Below are 18412 nucleotides of genomic sequence, written 5' to 3'. Positions count from 1 at the left end.
TTGATGATTCTAATAGGAATTCTCCCAGGAATACTAATAAGCCAAAACACAATTGCTAGTTTCTCACTATGATAGGACAAAAAATATTTTTTCTAATCATCCTCTATATCGTGCAAAACAAAGTTTGTATTAGCACATACCTTTCCTCCTTCATCAGCTTGGTTAATTCCTCCATATTCTCATAGATCACCTTTATTTGTGGATGCCTTTTGTCGTTGACATTGATACTATGCACCCTACCTTTGACCTCAATCTAGCTGACTCTTGGTTACTTTTTTAAATCCTTTCTCTTTCATATTTTTCCTCACATTTGTGAGACAATCCCACCTTCCAACTACAATATATATATATATATATATATATATTGGACAAAAGAAAATATGTTGGAGCATCTTATGGTTCCAACTTGAGAATATGTTTTGTTGCTTGTTTCCCTAAATCCACATTTCCATGGATTCTACAGGAAAACAACAAGGTCCGCCATACCAAAGCATTTGGTTCAAAAAAAAAAATATTTATTAAATCTTCAGTGTCATTCAATTTCCCAGGATGACCAAAAAAGTCAACCATACACACATAATGCTCCATTGTTAACGTAATGCCATAATCTTGATCAATGGAATTGAACAACCTATGCTCTTCATCCACTAATCCAATGCTACTACAAACCGACATAACAAAAACAAAAGTGATATTATTTGGCTTCAGACCTACTTGTTGCATTTGGTCGAAGAGTTGGAGAGCCTCTTGCCATATCCATGTTGTGCATATACATAAATTATTATGTTCCATGAGGCAACATCACATTCACATTTTGTGGAAAATAATTTTTGTGCATCTCCCAATCTTCCACACTTTGCATACATGTCAACAATGGCATTTCCAACAAAGATATGTGAGTCAATCCCACTTTGGATAGCAAAATAATTGACCTGCTTTCCAATTTCCAGTACTGTTAGGTTGGCACAAGCATCGATGACATCGGAAACACTAAATTGATTTGGCTTTGAGACTGCTTGAAGAATTTAGCCAAAGTTTTTTAATGCCTCTTCCCAATACCCATTTTGGGTATATCCCGTAATCAGGGCACTCCATGAAATCAAGATGCATTCAGGCTTTTTATTAAAAATCTTACAAGCAGACTTGATGCTTGCAAACTTTGTATACATATCAGGGAGAGATGTTGCAACCTAGATATTGGACTCATAACTAGTTTTGATTGTGTAACTACGGATGCATTCACCTTATTCTACATATTCTAGGCTCGCACATGCCCTAAGAACACTGGGTAAAGTGAACTCATCTGGCTCTATACCCACAATTTACATCCAACCAAATAGTTTAAGGTCCTCCTTTTCATGACCATTCAGCGTGCATCCCACTCTTATTTCATTCCATGAAACAACATCTCAAGAAAACATTATGTTAAAACACATGAAATGCATCAAATGTACTGCTGCATTTTCCATACATGTTAATAAGGCCATTTTGCATGGAGACTTATGTCAAATCTGGTCCTAATAATATAAGCACGAACCATTTTTACATGTTTCAGGGTTGTTAGGCTAGAATAGGCAAGAAGTATGCTTGTGAAGGTATACCCTTTTGCACCCATTCCTATCCCGAACATTTCACAAGAGAGTTTCAAAGCATTCTTTCCATGCCCATGTTGAGCATATAAAACAATCATTGCAGTCCATGAGACATTTCATATAAGCATTTCATCAAAAATTTGGAAACAATGGTGCAACATTCGACATTTCTTATACATGTTAACATGTTCACTTCGTACAAAGACTCAAAGCCAAACCTGGTGATTTTGCATTGCCTCGATATGCCCAGTTTATGAGCTTTTAGACTAGTGCATGCCCTAAGAAAACTTGAAAAAGTGAACTAGTCTAGTTTGAACTGGTCTGGTTTGAACTGGTATGGTTTGCTGAAACATTTGTACAACCTCATCACTATTCCCACCCTATACACATTCGACTATCACTGAATTCCAAGAATATATATGCCTTTTGAGCATTATATTGAACACTGGTGGTTGACTCTATATACCCAAACTTGAGATACATGTAAAAAATAGCATTACCCACAGTGACATATGAGAATATACCAATTTTTACAATATTGTGTGAATTTGTGAGCCAAGTCCAATAATTCCTAGGATGCCCATGCTCTTAGAACTCTAACCATAATTAATGATTTTTTCACAATTCCCAACTCAAGAATTCAATTGTAAACCTTCAGTGCCTTCATGAGTTTCCCATTTTGAGTATATCCTGAGATCATAACAGTCCATGTGACAACATTTGGCTCGTACACTTGGTAAAATACCCTACAAAATTCTTCCTTTCATTCACTTTTGGCATACATCTCCACAAGAGTAGTACCCACAAACTTGTCTGCCTCGAATCTAGTTTTAATAATGTGGGCATGAACCTGTAAACCTTGATCCAGAGCTTCTAAACTCGAGCGAATGGAGATGTTGTATAAATGGGACCATCAGCTCCACAGGAACAACGGTAGTCCTGTGGAGATGTTAGCAGATTATTTTCACCAATTTAATTTCAAACTTAACATAAGTTAGCAGTTTATTTTCACCAACGCACACAAGACTTAGATTTTATGAATATGCTTCGACATGATAGAATAGATTAATTTGACCAACTCTGTGTTGAAACAAACAACACCATAAGAAGAATTCACATATTTTCCTATCAATCCAACATTTTATCAGAATACTAACAAATCCTGGAATATTTATGCAGAATTAAAACCATAGTGAGAAGCAAAGAGATTGCATGTACCTTGAATCATATAACATACTTAATTCCTAATTGAAATCTTTCCAAGAAAAAAGATTAATGTAAAAGAAGGTTTGCAATATGTGACATTGTCAGGAATTTTGCATGGATGTTTGAACAAGGTCATTCATGGGTTTTTTTAGTAAATATAAGGAAGCATCAATTGAAGCAACATGCTTCTCTACTCATAGTTTAAGGTTTTGCAAAGTTTTTTTCGTCCCTTGGACTAGTTCTTCTAGGGGTGAAATTTGTGGATTAGAATGCACATCACACAGACATAAGCCAAAAGCTAGAGTTTCTTCCTTAAGGTGTAATTTTGAATAAAAGACAATGATATGCATGTGATTTGGCTAAAATCGCACCAAGACTCACGTCCACAATCTCTTGAAATATTTACCTGGGGTTTCTCAACCTTGTGGTTGAATCCATTGTTGACATGCCATATGTAAGCTGAGATGTTAATACTTTGTTGCAACTATTTGTAAGACACTTGGTAATGAATAACTCTAACAACTAGGATAATGAATCTCTGGTTGGGTTGATTTTAATAGTGAATTATTTATTCAAGCCATCTCCCTCATCCTTTATGTTACATGACGCCCACTGCCCTCAGCTAGCCCTGACTGGCCTGTGAACACTATCATAAGGCCTAAGGTGCCCTTAATGATGAAGTGTAGGCATTATTTCAGACCTTTTAATCCATCTTTCAGAGGAGCTAGAAACCAAAATTCCTCTATCTAATAGCGACGAACACAATGGTTCCACTCAAGGCACCTCATAAACTTGTCCTCAAGGTTTCACATGAGATAACAACTAGATCCCCAAGTAAAAAAAATGCTTCTGATTATGTTGAATTTCTCAACTCCCTTATCTTGTTTGCATGAAGTTCCTTGGCTCACACATGTAGTTCTTACCATTCCTAGAGTTTATTTTCATACCCATTGGTAGTTTTATTTGCCATGACCTTGCTCACATTTTAACCCTAGACCTTAGAGGATCTAGCTCAAGGCTGTTGGAAGTGGGGAGTGGAAGTGAGAAGTGAAATATTCAAAAAGCTTCTGAGAGAAGGGAGGGAAGCAAGAAGTGCGGCTCAGGAAAATACCTATAAATTTTTCAAGAGAATGGGTACATTATACTCTTTTGGTTAGCAATACTTCTGCTATAAAATTGGCCAAGAATCCTATATTCCATGATTGAACCAATCACATCAACACTAAGTAACATCTGATTCAATATCATGTAGAAGCCAAAACTATTCATTTGAGACATTGATCCTCAAATGAGAAAATTGCAAACATCTTCACTAAAGCACTTGGAACAGAAAAAAATTGAAATGTTGAGAACGATGTTTGGACTCACAAAAAATCCCTTCAAATTAAGGGGGAAATGTTAGATACCTAATCCTTAGGGATTGAGGTACATTGTAACTAAATTTGAAAGTATTAATCTAAGAGAAATAGGAAGGGTCATAGGTGAATAAGAAAAGTCATTTGGAGCTCTTAGAAGATGAAACCAAAGGTCAATTCCTCTTGTATATATGCATGCTATGAGTTGAAGAAATTCATTCAAGTGTGGAGTTATTCATCCTAGCTGGGAATGGTATCAGAGCTAACTATTTTAACTCGATGATTCTCTTACCTATGCAAAAACAACCCTCGTTCAATGTCAAATCTAAGGCATCTCCTACCCACTATTCATTCCAATTTTCGATAGACATATCCAACATTCCTTCTTCCTCCCATGACCTTTCTCATTAATTTTTCCAACTCCTATGTACAATTTATTCCTAAGAGAAGAGAAGATCCTGACTCAATTCTGAGTATTACCATATTGTATTCTTAGAAGGAAAGTCAGAACAATTCGGGCATGTATACAAATAGTTGTTCGGTGGGACAAAGTTAGCGGGTTTGTCTCAAAGTGATTCACATGACATGGATTTCATACACATTGCCCTCAAAACACTCCACAATTTCTGTGTTCACTGCAAATAGGAAGGAACTGAAAGGGTCATTATCTCAATGATTTTTTTTTACAGAATCCAATGTACTTTTGAGTTTGTTGACAGTGTTGGAACCACCAACAAAGGGGATCTCCCCGATATGAAGTCTCAACTAGACCTCACACTATTAGGTGTAGGAGTCTCATCCGGTACGCCCAATTTCCATTGTCTTAGAGATTTTACTTAGCTCTTGCTATTCAACACATGAGATTATTATGCTTGTAACTTCAAGAAAGTGAGGTGAGTATGCCTGGTGAGTTCTTAATGTAACTCTGTGTCCAGGTTCTCTTATTGTTGAAAGGGGGAGGTAAAAGTGAGACTCTTGATGAGAGGGAATAGTCCCAACCTGGGAAGGGAAACACATGAACAATAAGAAGGGTTTGTCCAACATCCAGTGGAATAGTCCATAGTGGATGCAGTAGTCATGAAAACCAAAGCTCAGGGAAAATACATACACCGTCCAGCAGAATAGTCCACATAGGGATGATGGTCATTAACACCAAGAAATAAACAAATATGGTCTATCTAATGTCCAACATATTAGTCCACATGGACGGGACAACAATGATAAGAAATACGACACATCTTCAACAATATGAGTATTAAAATAACTAAAGTAGTTCAACTATCTTAGTACAGGTTAATAAAACATGCAGTACAAACGTTTAAAGAGTAGTCTTACAAACGGTTACAAAACATGCGTGAAAATGTGTTGGCCTGAGACAAGTGTCTAAATTAAGCAAAAGACCCAAGACACATCTGTACACCAGACATCACTAGCCCCAGTAGTGGGACATTGGAGCCACTCCTTGCTCCTCAAAGAACATACTACAGACTCTCAAGGCTATGTGGGAGGAGCCAAGGTGAAAATTCCTTTGCTCATAAAATGGAGGGGTATATATAGCCAAGGGGGTATAACTAACCCTTATGACTCTTCGACTTCCATCATGACTATTTGACATCCTATGAATTTTTGAATTTACGTGACTCTTCGACTTCAAATGTGGGTCTCTTGGACTTCCACTTTACATTACATTGATTACAACAAGTATGGCCGATAGTAGTGATGTGGTCGAGACATCTCATGACACAACTTGACTTGACACTGTTGACATGTACTAGCTGACTCTGGTGCTCGTGTTGAGATTTTGTGCTACTGAGTGATGATATGCTCTTGATGTAACATGTGTTCACCTCTGCATGGAAAATTGTGCAGGGTCTTCGATGGTCTTGGTATTTTCTTGATGGTGTATGTGAATGTCTCCCTTTCTCTTGCTTGCTCGATGTGCTTCATATGTTCATTCAATTGTGAGCGAGTCTTCTAGCATGTGCCTATTTTCCATCCCGTTCATTTTTGCGCCATGCTTCATTGATGTACCTATTCTTGAAATCACTCATGATGAGCCGACATCAAATCCAAAAATCCTCCTAGTCTATCATGATGCATTGTTTTCCATTTCGATGCAGGTGACTAGGAGAGGGACAAGGCACTAATACAACGGGAGAACAACACAGGTTTCGATGCAAGGCTCCAGAGCATTGTCGGGAAAATTGCATAAATGTCACTAGGAGACAAACTTTCACAATCCGAGCCAACAATTACAACTACAGGGCAAAACCCAGCTGGGAGGAAAAACTTTGAAATTTGCGGGAGGAAGGCAAAGCGACGTGTCGAGGAGATGCTGGGCCAATCTGCGCAATTTTCCAAGGGAGAAATCGGTAGGTCATCCAACTGGGATCTATGTAATTTCTCCAGGAAGATAGTGTAGGAAGCAGGAGGCATTGACAATTAAATATGTGTATTTTTCCAGAGGAGCACAAGGTCGGGTTGTGGGAGCTACTGGTCAAAACTTCACAATCCTAAGAGACAGTCCTAGCTTGGAAAATTCTGTGCAATTTATGATTTGGTTGTAGAGCGGGGAAGAAGGGTTGGGCAGGACAACTCTACGCAATTCCTGGGCTGGTTGTAAACAGGGAAAGAAGGGTTGGTAGGATAGATATGCACAATTTCTGAGCTAATTGCAGAGCGGGGAAGAAGGATGGCATGGAAGGACGGCTCTGTGAAATTCCCGGGCTGGTTGTAAAATGGGGAAGAAGGGCTGGTAGGACAACCCTATACGATTTTGGGACTCAGTACAACCTAAGGTCATAGTGCAAGTTCTTTCTCCAGTTGACCAACTCGAGGCTTAATGAGAGCTCTTGCAGGAACCGCATACTAGATTGGTTTCTCAGGGAAATTATACGTAGTTCTGGGAGTCATTCAACTAGCTCATTTCTAGAATTGCATAGAGAAAAATATTCAGAGGACAACCTCAAGCTCTGCACAGTTTTGGGTAGTAGTGCAAGGTCACGGAGATCAGGTTTGTTTAACGGAGGGTTGTCTGGTCGACAAATTTTCAGGGAGATTGAATAAGTGTGAAAGCAAGTGTACTCGTGTAGGCACAACAATGTGATCACACGTCTAGCACAACTCAATGACAATACACCTCAAGCCAACAAGATAACATGTGCTCAGTGAGACTGACTCAAAGGTTGAGAGCGACAAGTGCGAAAATTGAAATATGTCTTCGAACGATCGTGATGACACTAGTGCGACATTGTTTACAACTTTGTGTGTGAGTGTGACTGATGTTGACAGAGTGAAGAAAACTCATACACATAAAGACAAACCTTCTAAATTACCAAAACAAGTTTGCAAGCATGACATAGTGATCAACATGCCAAAGAAGATAGTTGATCAAACAAGCGAAAAGGAATTAAGACACGTAGACGAAACACATGAAATGATTTTGTGCTTGCAAACATGCATATTATTGAAGACATAATGATATGAAAATAACAAGCATTCCTTTAAGCTTCACCAAGATATGTACTTAAAAATATATTCTTTACTTACCATACTTACCCTCGAGATGATCATGCATCTTACAGAGTTTAATGAGGTCCCGATCATAACCTAGTTTCTTGTTCCTTCTCCTCAACTCCTTGAGAGTGATGCAACATGTCACCTTTTCCTGTAGTCACTGGGAGATAGATCAACGCATTTTTAGCGAACAATGATTGATGCTGAGATTATCTGTGAAATTTTCAAGAGAAAGGTTGGGCTGCCTACTTTGCACAATTTCTTAATGCAGTGCCGCCTAAGCAGTTGAGGGACAATAATGCACATTTTATGATGACAGGACCCTACTGCGGGATGGGGTCCTAGGAGGACACCTCTAGGCAGTTTCTTAATGTAGGGAACTAGACTGCTCTGTGCATTTATGGAGAGTAGTGTTGGCTGCTAGACTTCTCTGCGCATTTCTGGAGAGTAGTGTTGGTTGCCTAACTTCTCTACACATTTCTGGAGAGTAGTGTTATTTTAGGTCCCTATACTTCTAGGGTAACCCCTTATTGTTATTAGTACAACCCCCTTATTATATTGTTGTGTCCATTTAGTCCCCATATTGTTATTATTGTGCCCCATAGAATCCCACTATTTTTATTATTGTGCCCTTACATTATTATTATTATGTTGGCTCTGATTATATTATGACCCCTTAGACTCCTATATATATAAAGGAGGTCTTGTCATTTGTAGCATCCAATAATTATTCATTTGTGTAATGTAAATGAGGTTTCCCCCTTGAAGAGGCTGAATTCTAAGGCGTTCATCTATCTTTTCTATCATTTCGTGAGCTGGTTTCATAACATTTGGTATTAGAGCTTTGGATTATGGGGTTTCGTTGCTCCAAATAGGTCATCATGGAATTTGCGCTATAACTTTTTTTTCTTTGACGTTTCAGATGCCAGAAAAAAACCCATTTGAGCAGAAATGGTTCTGAACCTCGGGTTGAAAATTTAGAGCTTTTCGCGCTATATTTGCGGAGATATGATCTGAGGAAGTTGGCCTTTTTGCAGACTCCCGAATTAGATTCCAAATAGGTGACCGGGGGAAAATCATCATAACTTTCGTTTTGAGCATCAGATTGAAATTTCGTAAGAAGTTACAAAAAGAGTATGGACTGTAGTTTCCTGTGTATATATTTTAGACCCGAAGGTCAAAACAGTGACACATGGCACTTCATACGATTTCGCTCTTCTGAAAAGGTATATAATCAGGTCATCTTGGGATATTGTGCATAGCTCTTTCTTGGAGAATCTAAATTCGATCAGACTGGTGGGATTGGAAGAGGGATGCAGAGGACTACTACCGGTTGCAATTTCAGAACTAGATGTTCCGAAATTACAAAGATACATCAGATTCAATATTGAGCTCCTACAAAGTGGAAAAAACTTGTGTAATTTTTTAAATTTTGCACAAGAATGGTTTGAAAAATTAGTTTGAAGGAATTCAGAGGGAATAGTGAAGAATTATTAGCATTAATTAAGTCCCTAAAGAAAGAAAATGGAAACACCTAGTCAGCAACCTGAAAGCTCTAGCATGACTCGTGAAGAAGAGGAAGAAATGCAACATGATATATCAAAATTACAAGACCAAGTAGAACAAATTTCACTCTCACTAAAGGTAAATGAAGTCAATATGAATGGCATGGAAGCTAAGATGAATGGCAAGGATGATAAGATGGAAGAATTGAAGATACATTTTAATAAGTTGCTACAAGAAATGGTCAATGGTGAAAGGGTAGTAAAGGAAACACATGATGAGAACAAAAGAAATGTTAAAAATGATTTCATAGACTCTAGTGTTGGATTGAAGACCCACCATATTACAAAAATCGATATGAGGAAGTTTGATGGCAAGGATTCCACAACATGGATAATACAGATGGAGCAATTTTTTGATCTACATAATGTACAAAACACACAAAAGATATGTATTGCAACTTTATATTTGGAACCAAATTAGTTTGTATGGTATCGATGGGTTTTCTCTCATAAACAAATTGTCACTTGGGCAATTTTTACGGAAGAAATGATAGCACATTATGAGGATACAAAAAGCAACACTTTTTTTAGCCAATTGGTAAGTCTCAAACAAAAGGGTTCAATGATGGAGCACATTGAGGAGTTCCAAAAATTGAACATAAGGGTAAAAGATATTCTAGAGGAGCATAGGATTGATGTGTTCATAGGTACTTTAAAGGATAATATCCAATATGAGGTTCACCTTTGGGAACTTGATTCATTGGAGAAGGCATTCAGGTTAGCAAGAAAAATGGAAAGCAAAATTATGGCAACCAGGAAGCCTACCACTCACAACTATAAAGATGGAAGTGTTTTTGCCCCTAGCCTTCCACAACCTATAAGGTTTACACTACAACAATTGGAAGAAAAAAGAGAAAAAGGGTTTTGTTACAATTGTGATATAGCAAATGCACTAAAGGTCACAAGTGTGCTGAGAAGAAATTATTTTACATAGATTATGAAGAGGAGGAAGAAAAGGATCAAGAAACATCAAAAGAAGATGATATACATGAGGAACCAACCCGAGAGAAAGAAGAAATGAATCTGACCATATCTTGTAAAGAATTGGAAAGAATTACCACTCCTCAAGCTCTCAAGATAGAAGGACATATCAGGAGGAAAAAGGTTCAAGAAGTGAAAGATCACATTGAGAAAGAAGAAATGAATCCTAGCATATCTTGTAATGCATTGGCTAGAATTACCACTCCTCAAGCTATCAAGATAGGAGGACATATCAAGAAGAAAAATGTTCAAGAAGTGAAATATCACATCAAGCATCAAGAAATGAATCCAGCCATATCTTGTAATGCATTGGAAGAAATTACGACTCCTCAAACTCTCAAGATAAATGACATATCAAGAAGAAAAAGATTCAAGCAGTGAAAGATCACATCGAGCATCAACAACAAGTTCTCCAACTTTTAAAGAATAACACCACTTTGGTGCGGAATCAAATGAAACAATAGGAAGATCAACATCGCAGTGAAAGAAGTTTTGATGTAGGAGATTGGGTATTTTTGCGGATACATCTCAAGAAAGCTATTTATGAGAAGGAAATGTTGGTAATACTACATGCACTTAAGAAATGGTGACCTTACCTAATGGGAAGACACTTCAAGGTAAAAATGGATCATGATAGTCTTAAATAATTTTTAGAACGAAGATTATCTTTAGAAGAATAGAAAAATGGATCACAAACATGTTGGGTTATGACTTTGAAATCATCAACAAAAAAGGGAAGAAAAATGTTGTTGGATACGCACTCTGAAGAGAGGATGAGGATGTGGAAGCATTGTTTTGTGCTATTTCTATTATCCAACCAGATTGGATAAATGAAGGAAGGGATGAATGGAAGAAGGACAAAGAAGTGTGGCCACTCATTCAAAACTTGCAAAAGATCCCAATTGAAACAATATTGCTGGAACTTGACGAGGAAGGAAAAAACATATTGGAGCCTGGAGCAGTCACAGAAACAAGAACTCGAAAGCTATGAAATCAATCAATTTCTAAGTATCTCATCAAGTGGAAGAACTTACCCGCTGAAGATTCCACGGGAGGACAAGAATTTTATACAGAAGCATCAAGAACTACTCAAGCATTGAGGACAACACTTTTTAAAGGAGAGGGGCATTTTAGGTCCCTATACTACTAGGGTAACCCCTTATTGTTATTAGTACAACCCCCTTATTATATTATTGTGTCCATGTAGTCCCCATTTGTTATTATTGTGCCCCATAGAAGCTCACTATTGTTATTATTGTGCCCTTACATTATTATTGTTATGTCGGCTCTGATTATATTATAACCCCTTAGACTCCTATATATATAAAGGAGGTCTTGTCATTTGTAGCATCCAGGAATTGTTCATTTGTGTAATGTAAAGAAGGTTTCCCCCTCGAAGAGGTTGAATTCTAAGGCATTGATCTATCTTTTCTATCTTTTCGTGAGCTGGTTTCATAACATGCTATCTGCCTGACTGCTCTACGCATTTCTGGAGAGCAGTCCTGGTTGGGCAGCTGAGAGACAACACAATGCAGTTTTTGAAGACAATGGGTTTCTACTGGGGAAGGAAACTAGAGGAAACCACTGCGCATTTTTGGATCCCTAGGGAGGCGAGGCTCTCTACACATTTCGCAGTTCCAACAAGGAAGGAAAAAAACTTGAGGGTTGTAGAAGCAAAGTGTGTAGTTCTAGAAAGTTGGATGAGGCTAGGTTGCTCGAGAAACTTGTTAAGTATGAGATCAGTAAAACATATGTAAAGAGTGATAGGAATTGATTATGATCACACATGAACACTTAGTGATATAATGTAGACCATCCAGAATGTATAAAACATACTCTACTTGATGTCAAAACCTTCAAGACAAGAGTGTTTGAAGTGAGTGTGAAACATGTCTATGTAATAAAAACAACTCATACGCATAAGATTTCCCTTTGAAGAAAAACAACATTCCCTTTGTGTGATAAATGACAATCCCTATGCCCAATGATGACACATACTACATAAAGATTAGAGCATGAACAACTCTTAAGATCAAGGAGGAGGTTTGAGATCATCACCTTCCCAATAAGTGACCAAGGAACGATTAATCATAGGATCCACGATAGGCTCCAAAATTTGGAGCTCTTAGAAGATGAAACCAAAGGTCAATTCCCCTTGTATATATGCATGCTATGAGTTGAAGAAATTCATTCAAGCGTGGAGTTATTCCTCCTAGCTGGTAATGGTATCATAGCTAACTATTTTAACTCGATGATTCTCTTACCCATGCAGAAACAACCCTCGTTCAATGTTAAATCTGAGGCATCTCCTACCCACTATTCGTTCCAATTTTCGAAAGACATATCCAACATTCCTTCTTCCTCCCATGACCTTTCTCATTACTTTTTCCAACTCCTATGCACAATTTCTCCCTAAGAGAAGAGAAGGTCGTGAACTCAATTCTGAGTATTAGCATACCGTATTCTTAAAAGGAAAGTCAGAACAATTTGGGCATGTATACAAACAATTATTCGGTGGGACAAAGTTAGCGGGTTTGTCTCAAAGTGACTCACATGACATGGATTTCATACACACTACCCTCAAAACATTCCATAATTTCTGTGTTCATTGCAAATAGGAAGAAACTGAAAGGGTCATTGTCTCAATGATTCTCTTTATAGAATCCAATGTATTTTTGAGTTTGTTGATGGTGCTAGAACCACCAACAAAGGGGATCTCCCTAGTGTGAACTCTCAACTAGACCTCACACTGTTAGGTGTAGGAGTCTCATCCAGTACAATTGCCCAGTTTCCATTATCTTAGATATTTTACTTAGCTCTTGATGTTCAACACATGAGAGTGTTATGCTTGTAACTTTAAGAAGGTGAGGTGAGTATGACTGGTGAGTTCTTAATGTAACTCTATGTCCGGGTTCTCTTATTTTTAAAAGGGGGAGGTAAAAGTGAGCCTCTTAATGAGAGGGACTAGTCCCAACCCAGGAAGAGACACACACGAACAACAAGAAAGGTTTGTCCAACATGTAGCAAAATGGGCCACAGCGGATGCAGTAGTCGTGAAAACAAGCTCAAGGGAAAACATGTACAATAGTCCACATGGGGTGATGGTCGTTAACACCAAAAAATACACAAAGATGGTCTATCTAATGTCCGACAGAGTAGTCCACATGGACGGACAAAAATGATAAGAAATACAACACATCTTCAACAATATGAGTACTAAAATAACTAAAGTTGTTCAACTATCTTAGTACAAGTTAAGAAAACATGCATTAGAATTTTTAAAGAGTGGTCTTACAAATGGATGAAAAACATGCGTGAAAACGTGTTGGCCTGAGACAATTGTCTGAATTAAGCAAAAGACCCAAGACACATATGTACACCATACATCACTACCACTAGTAGTGGGACATTGGAGCCACTACTCGCTCCTCAAAGAACATACTATAGACTCTCAAGGCTATATGGGAGGAGCCAAGGTGAAAATTCCTTTGCTCATAAAATGAAGGGGTATATATAGCTAAGGGGGTATAACTGACCCTTGTGACTCTTCGACTTCCCTCATGACTGTTTGACTTCCTATGACTTTTTGAATTTACGTGACTCTTTGACTTCAAATGAGGGTCTCTTGGACTTCCACTTTACATTACATTGACTACAACAAGTATGGTCCATAGTAGTGAAGTGGTCGAGACAACTCATGACACAACTCGACACGACATTTCTGACATGTACTAGCTGACTCTGGTGCTCGTGTCGAAAATTTGTGCTACTGAGTGATTATATGCTCTTGATGTAACATGTCTTCACCTTTGCATGGAAAATTGTGCGGGGCCTTCGATGGTCTTGGTATTTTCTTGATGGTGCATGTGAATATGTCCCTTTCGCTTGCTTGCTCGATGTGCTTCATATGTTCATTCGTCTATGAGCAAGTCTTCTAGCATGTGCCTCTTTTCCATTCCATTCATTTTTGCACCATGTTTCATCGATGTGCCTATACTTGCAATCACTCATGATGAGCTGACATCAAATGCAAAAAATTTCCTAGTCTATCATGATGCATTGTTTTCCATTTCGGCGCAGGTGACTAGGAGAAGGACAAGGCCCTAATATTGTAGGAGAACAACACAGGTTTCGATGAAAGGCTCGAGAGCACTATCAGGAAAATTTGCACAAATGTCACTAGGAGACAAATTTTCACAATCCGAGGCAACAGTGATAGATGCGGGGAAAAACCCAGATGGGAGGAAAAACTGTGAAATTTGTAGGAGGAAGGCAAAGCGATGTGTCGGGGAGCTGCTGGGACAATCTGCGCGATTTTCCAAGGGAGCACTCGGCAGGTCATCCAGCTGGGATCTACATAATTTCTCTGGGAAGATAGTTTGTAAGCAGGAGGCCCACTGGAGGTTAAATTTGTGATGTTTTCTAGAGGAGCACAAGGTCGGGTTGTGGGAGTTGCTAGTCAAAATTTCGCAATCCTAAGAGACAGTCCGAGCTTGGATAGTTCTATGCAATTTATGATTTGGTTTTAGAGCGGGCAAGAAGGGCTGGGTAGGAAAACTCTACGCAATTCTTGGGCTAGTTGTAAAGAGGAAAATAAGGGTTGGTAGGATAGATATGCACAATTTCTGAGCTAATTGCAGAGCGGGGAAGAAGGGATGGCATGGCAGGACAGCTTTGCGCAATTCCTGGGATGGTTGTAAAATGGAGAAGAAGGGCTAGTAGGAAAACTCTATACAATTTTGGAGCTCAGTATAGCCCAAGGTCATAAAGCAAGTTCTTTCTCCGATTGACTAGTTGGAGGCTTAATGAGAGGTCTTGGGGGAACTACATACTAGATCGGTTTCTCGGGCAAATTTTGCAAAGTTCTGGGGGTCATTCAACTGGCTCATTTCTAGAATTGCATAGAGAAAGATATTTGGAGGACAACCTCAAGTTTTGTGTAGTTTTGGGTAGTAGTAAAAGGTCACGGATATCGGGTTTGGTTAACGGAGGGCTGTCTGGTCGACAAATTTTCAGGAAAATTGACTAAATGTGAAAGCAAGTGTACTCGTGCAGACACAACAATATGATCACACATTTAGCACGACTCAGTGACAAGACACCTCAAACCAACAAGATAACATGTGCTCAGTGAGACTAGCTCGAAGGTTGAGAGTGACAAGTGTGATAATTGAAATATGTCTTCGAACAATCGTGACGACACTAGCGCGACATTGTTTAAAACTTTGTGTGTGAGAGTGGTCGATGTTCATAGAGTGAAAACAACTCATACGCGCAAAGAAAAACCTTCTAAATAGCCAAAACAAGCTCGCAATCATGACATAGCGATCAACATGCCAAAAAAGATAGTTGGTCAAACAAGCGAAAAGGAAGCAAGACACATAGAGGAAACACATGAAATGATTTTGTGCTTGCAAACATGCATATTATTGAAGACATAGTGATATGACAATGACAAGCAGTCCTTCAAGATTCACTAAGATATGTACTTGAAAATATATTCTTTACTTACCATGCTTACCCTCGAGATGATCATGCATCTGACAGAGTTTACATGAGGTCCTGATCATAACCTAGTTTCTTGTTCCTTCTTCTCAACTCCTTGAGAGTGATGCAACATGTCACATTTTCCTATAATCACTGGGAGATAGATCAATGCATTTCAGTGGACAGTGATTGTTACCGAGATTATCTGTGTAGTTTTCAAGAGAAAGGTTGGGCTGCCTGCTTTGCGCAATTTCTGGAGTGCAGTGCAGCCTGAGCAGTTGAGGGACAATATTGCACATTTTATGATGACAGGACCCTACTACGGGATGGGGTCCTAGGAGGACAGCTCCAGGCAGTTTCTTAATGTAAGAAACTAGACTACTTTATGCATTTCTCGAGAGTAGTGTTGGCTGCCAGACTACTCTACGCATTTCTAGAGAGTAGTGTTGGTTTCCTGACTTCTCTGCACATTTCTGGAGAGTAGTGCTAGCTGCCTGACTACTCTACACATTTTTTGAGAGCAGTGCTCGTTGGAAAACTAAGGGACAACACAACGCAGTTTCTAAAGACAGTGGGTTCTGGTTGGGGAAGGACACTTGAGGAAACAACTGCACAGTTTTGGATCCTAAGGGAGGATAGGCTCTCTACACATTTCGCAATTCCAACAAGAAAGGAAAAAAGCTTGAAGGTTGTAGAAGCAAAGCGTGTAGTTCTAGAAAGTTGGATGAGGCTAGGTTTCTCGAGAAACTTGGTAAGTGTGAGATCAATGAAACATATGTAAAGAGTGATAGGAATCGATTGTGATCACACATGAACACTTAGTGATATAATGTAGACCATCCATAATGTATAAAACATACTCTACTTGATGCAACAACCTTCATGACAAGAGTGTGTGAAGTGAGTGTGAAACATGTCTATGTAATAAAAACAACTCATATGCATAAGATTCCCTTGAAGAAAACCAACATTACCTTTGTGTGATAAACAACAATCCCTATGCCCAAAGATGACACATACTACATAAAGATTAGAACATGAACAACTCTTAAGATTAAGGAGGAGCCTTGAGATTATCACCTTCCCAATAAGTGACCAAGGAACGATTGATCATAGGATCCAAGGTAGGCTCCGAAATTTGCACGTGAGCGAAAATTTTGGAGGGTGGTTGTAGCCACTAACAAACTTATAGTTGAGTAGAAAATAAGAAAGAAAATGTTCAATGGAATTTATGTCATTATTCATTGGATATAAAAGGTTTACTATGTCAAATCTTGTGCATTCCATGGGAAGATATTCAGATGGGAAATATTCTAGTATCGTTGTCACTACTATAGTTGCAAAGCATAGTGTGTCTAAACTCTAGAACATATGTTGTGCTTAAACTCCAGAATATATATTTTGTAATATAGGTTTTGCTGAAAACACTATAGAAGAAGTGTAAAACACAATTATAATACAACGTCTTGTCATTTCTAATATGTCTACAGATTTTATAGTGTTTGCACAAAATGTAAGATAAATTCTTTAGGAGAAGCACATCATTTGGAAGTACTCCAGGAAAAATTTTAGGGGTTAATATTCGCCCATGGGCTAATTTTCGATACCTTTTCCAAAAAAGGATTCGCTAATTTCCATTTTTTTGTAAAAATGATTCGCCCAAATTTTATAGAATGAAATTATTCTACCCTAAAAATCGCCAAAAAATTATATATAGACTATATAAAAATATTATAAATTTGAATATTTTACAAAAATATCTCCAAACATTTTATAGATTTCATATTATGGACTAGTGGGATTCACCAAGGTTTCTAAACTTTAAGATAAAGTTCCATCCTTAAAAAGTTTCTCTGAAGCACTCCATATTCCTTCGGTCAGAGTTTGGATTTTGGAACTCAGTCAACAAGTCCATCATTTGATAGCTCGAGACTTAGACAAAATACCTTTTATGGAGAGTGTGGAGGTAGTGAGAGAAAACATGAAAGACTTTTAGAGGCAGGGAGGATATGCACAATCATGTTCTTTGTTGTGTTTGCTATGGAAAAAATGGGCATAGGCAAAGACATCCAGAATCCCATGGGAGAAGATCAAAAGAAAACAGGATCAGTAAAAAGACAAAGATAAAGCATCAATTTTGGCAAAAGGTTAAGCCATATGATCTGCAAATAGGTTTCTTTGAAAAATTCAATGACAATGTGGAGAAATATCATGTGGGTTTCCTCATGAATTTTTCATAGAAAAAAAGAAAAAAATTATATATATCTATCTATACATACATATATATATATATATATATATATATATATATATATATATATATATATATATATATATATATATATATATGCTATTGTCTCACTATAGGACAGTAACAATGTAGCACTCGAATCAGCACTAGTTGCGAGGATCAACACTCGGATATCGATATAATGATGGGATCAATCCCTATCATCAAAATTATAACATCTGTCATAAATATGTGGGCACCCGCAAGTATTATTATTTTATTATAAAAAATAATGTATTAAAAGTGTGGGTCATAGGTAATTGTATCGTATTGTTATTAATATGGATGTTTTACCTTTTATATATTATCTATAAATTAAAATTTGTTAAATTTCCCATGTAGTACAAAACTGCAATTTCAATATAACAATGTGAACATGAAAATGAAAATTGATATTTATGCATTCAAACAAAATAAATA

This window comes from Pinus tabuliformis, chromosome 7 (assembly GCF_031772625.1).
Source record: "Pinus tabuliformis cultivar Carrire ecotype Pingquan chromosome 7, CPIR1, whole genome shotgun sequence".
NCBI lineage: Eukaryota > Viridiplantae > Streptophyta > Pinopsida > Pinales > Pinaceae > Pinus > Pinus tabuliformis.
The sequence above is the reverse complement of the archived record's forward strand: the minus strand, read 5'-3'. Positions refer to the sequence as shown.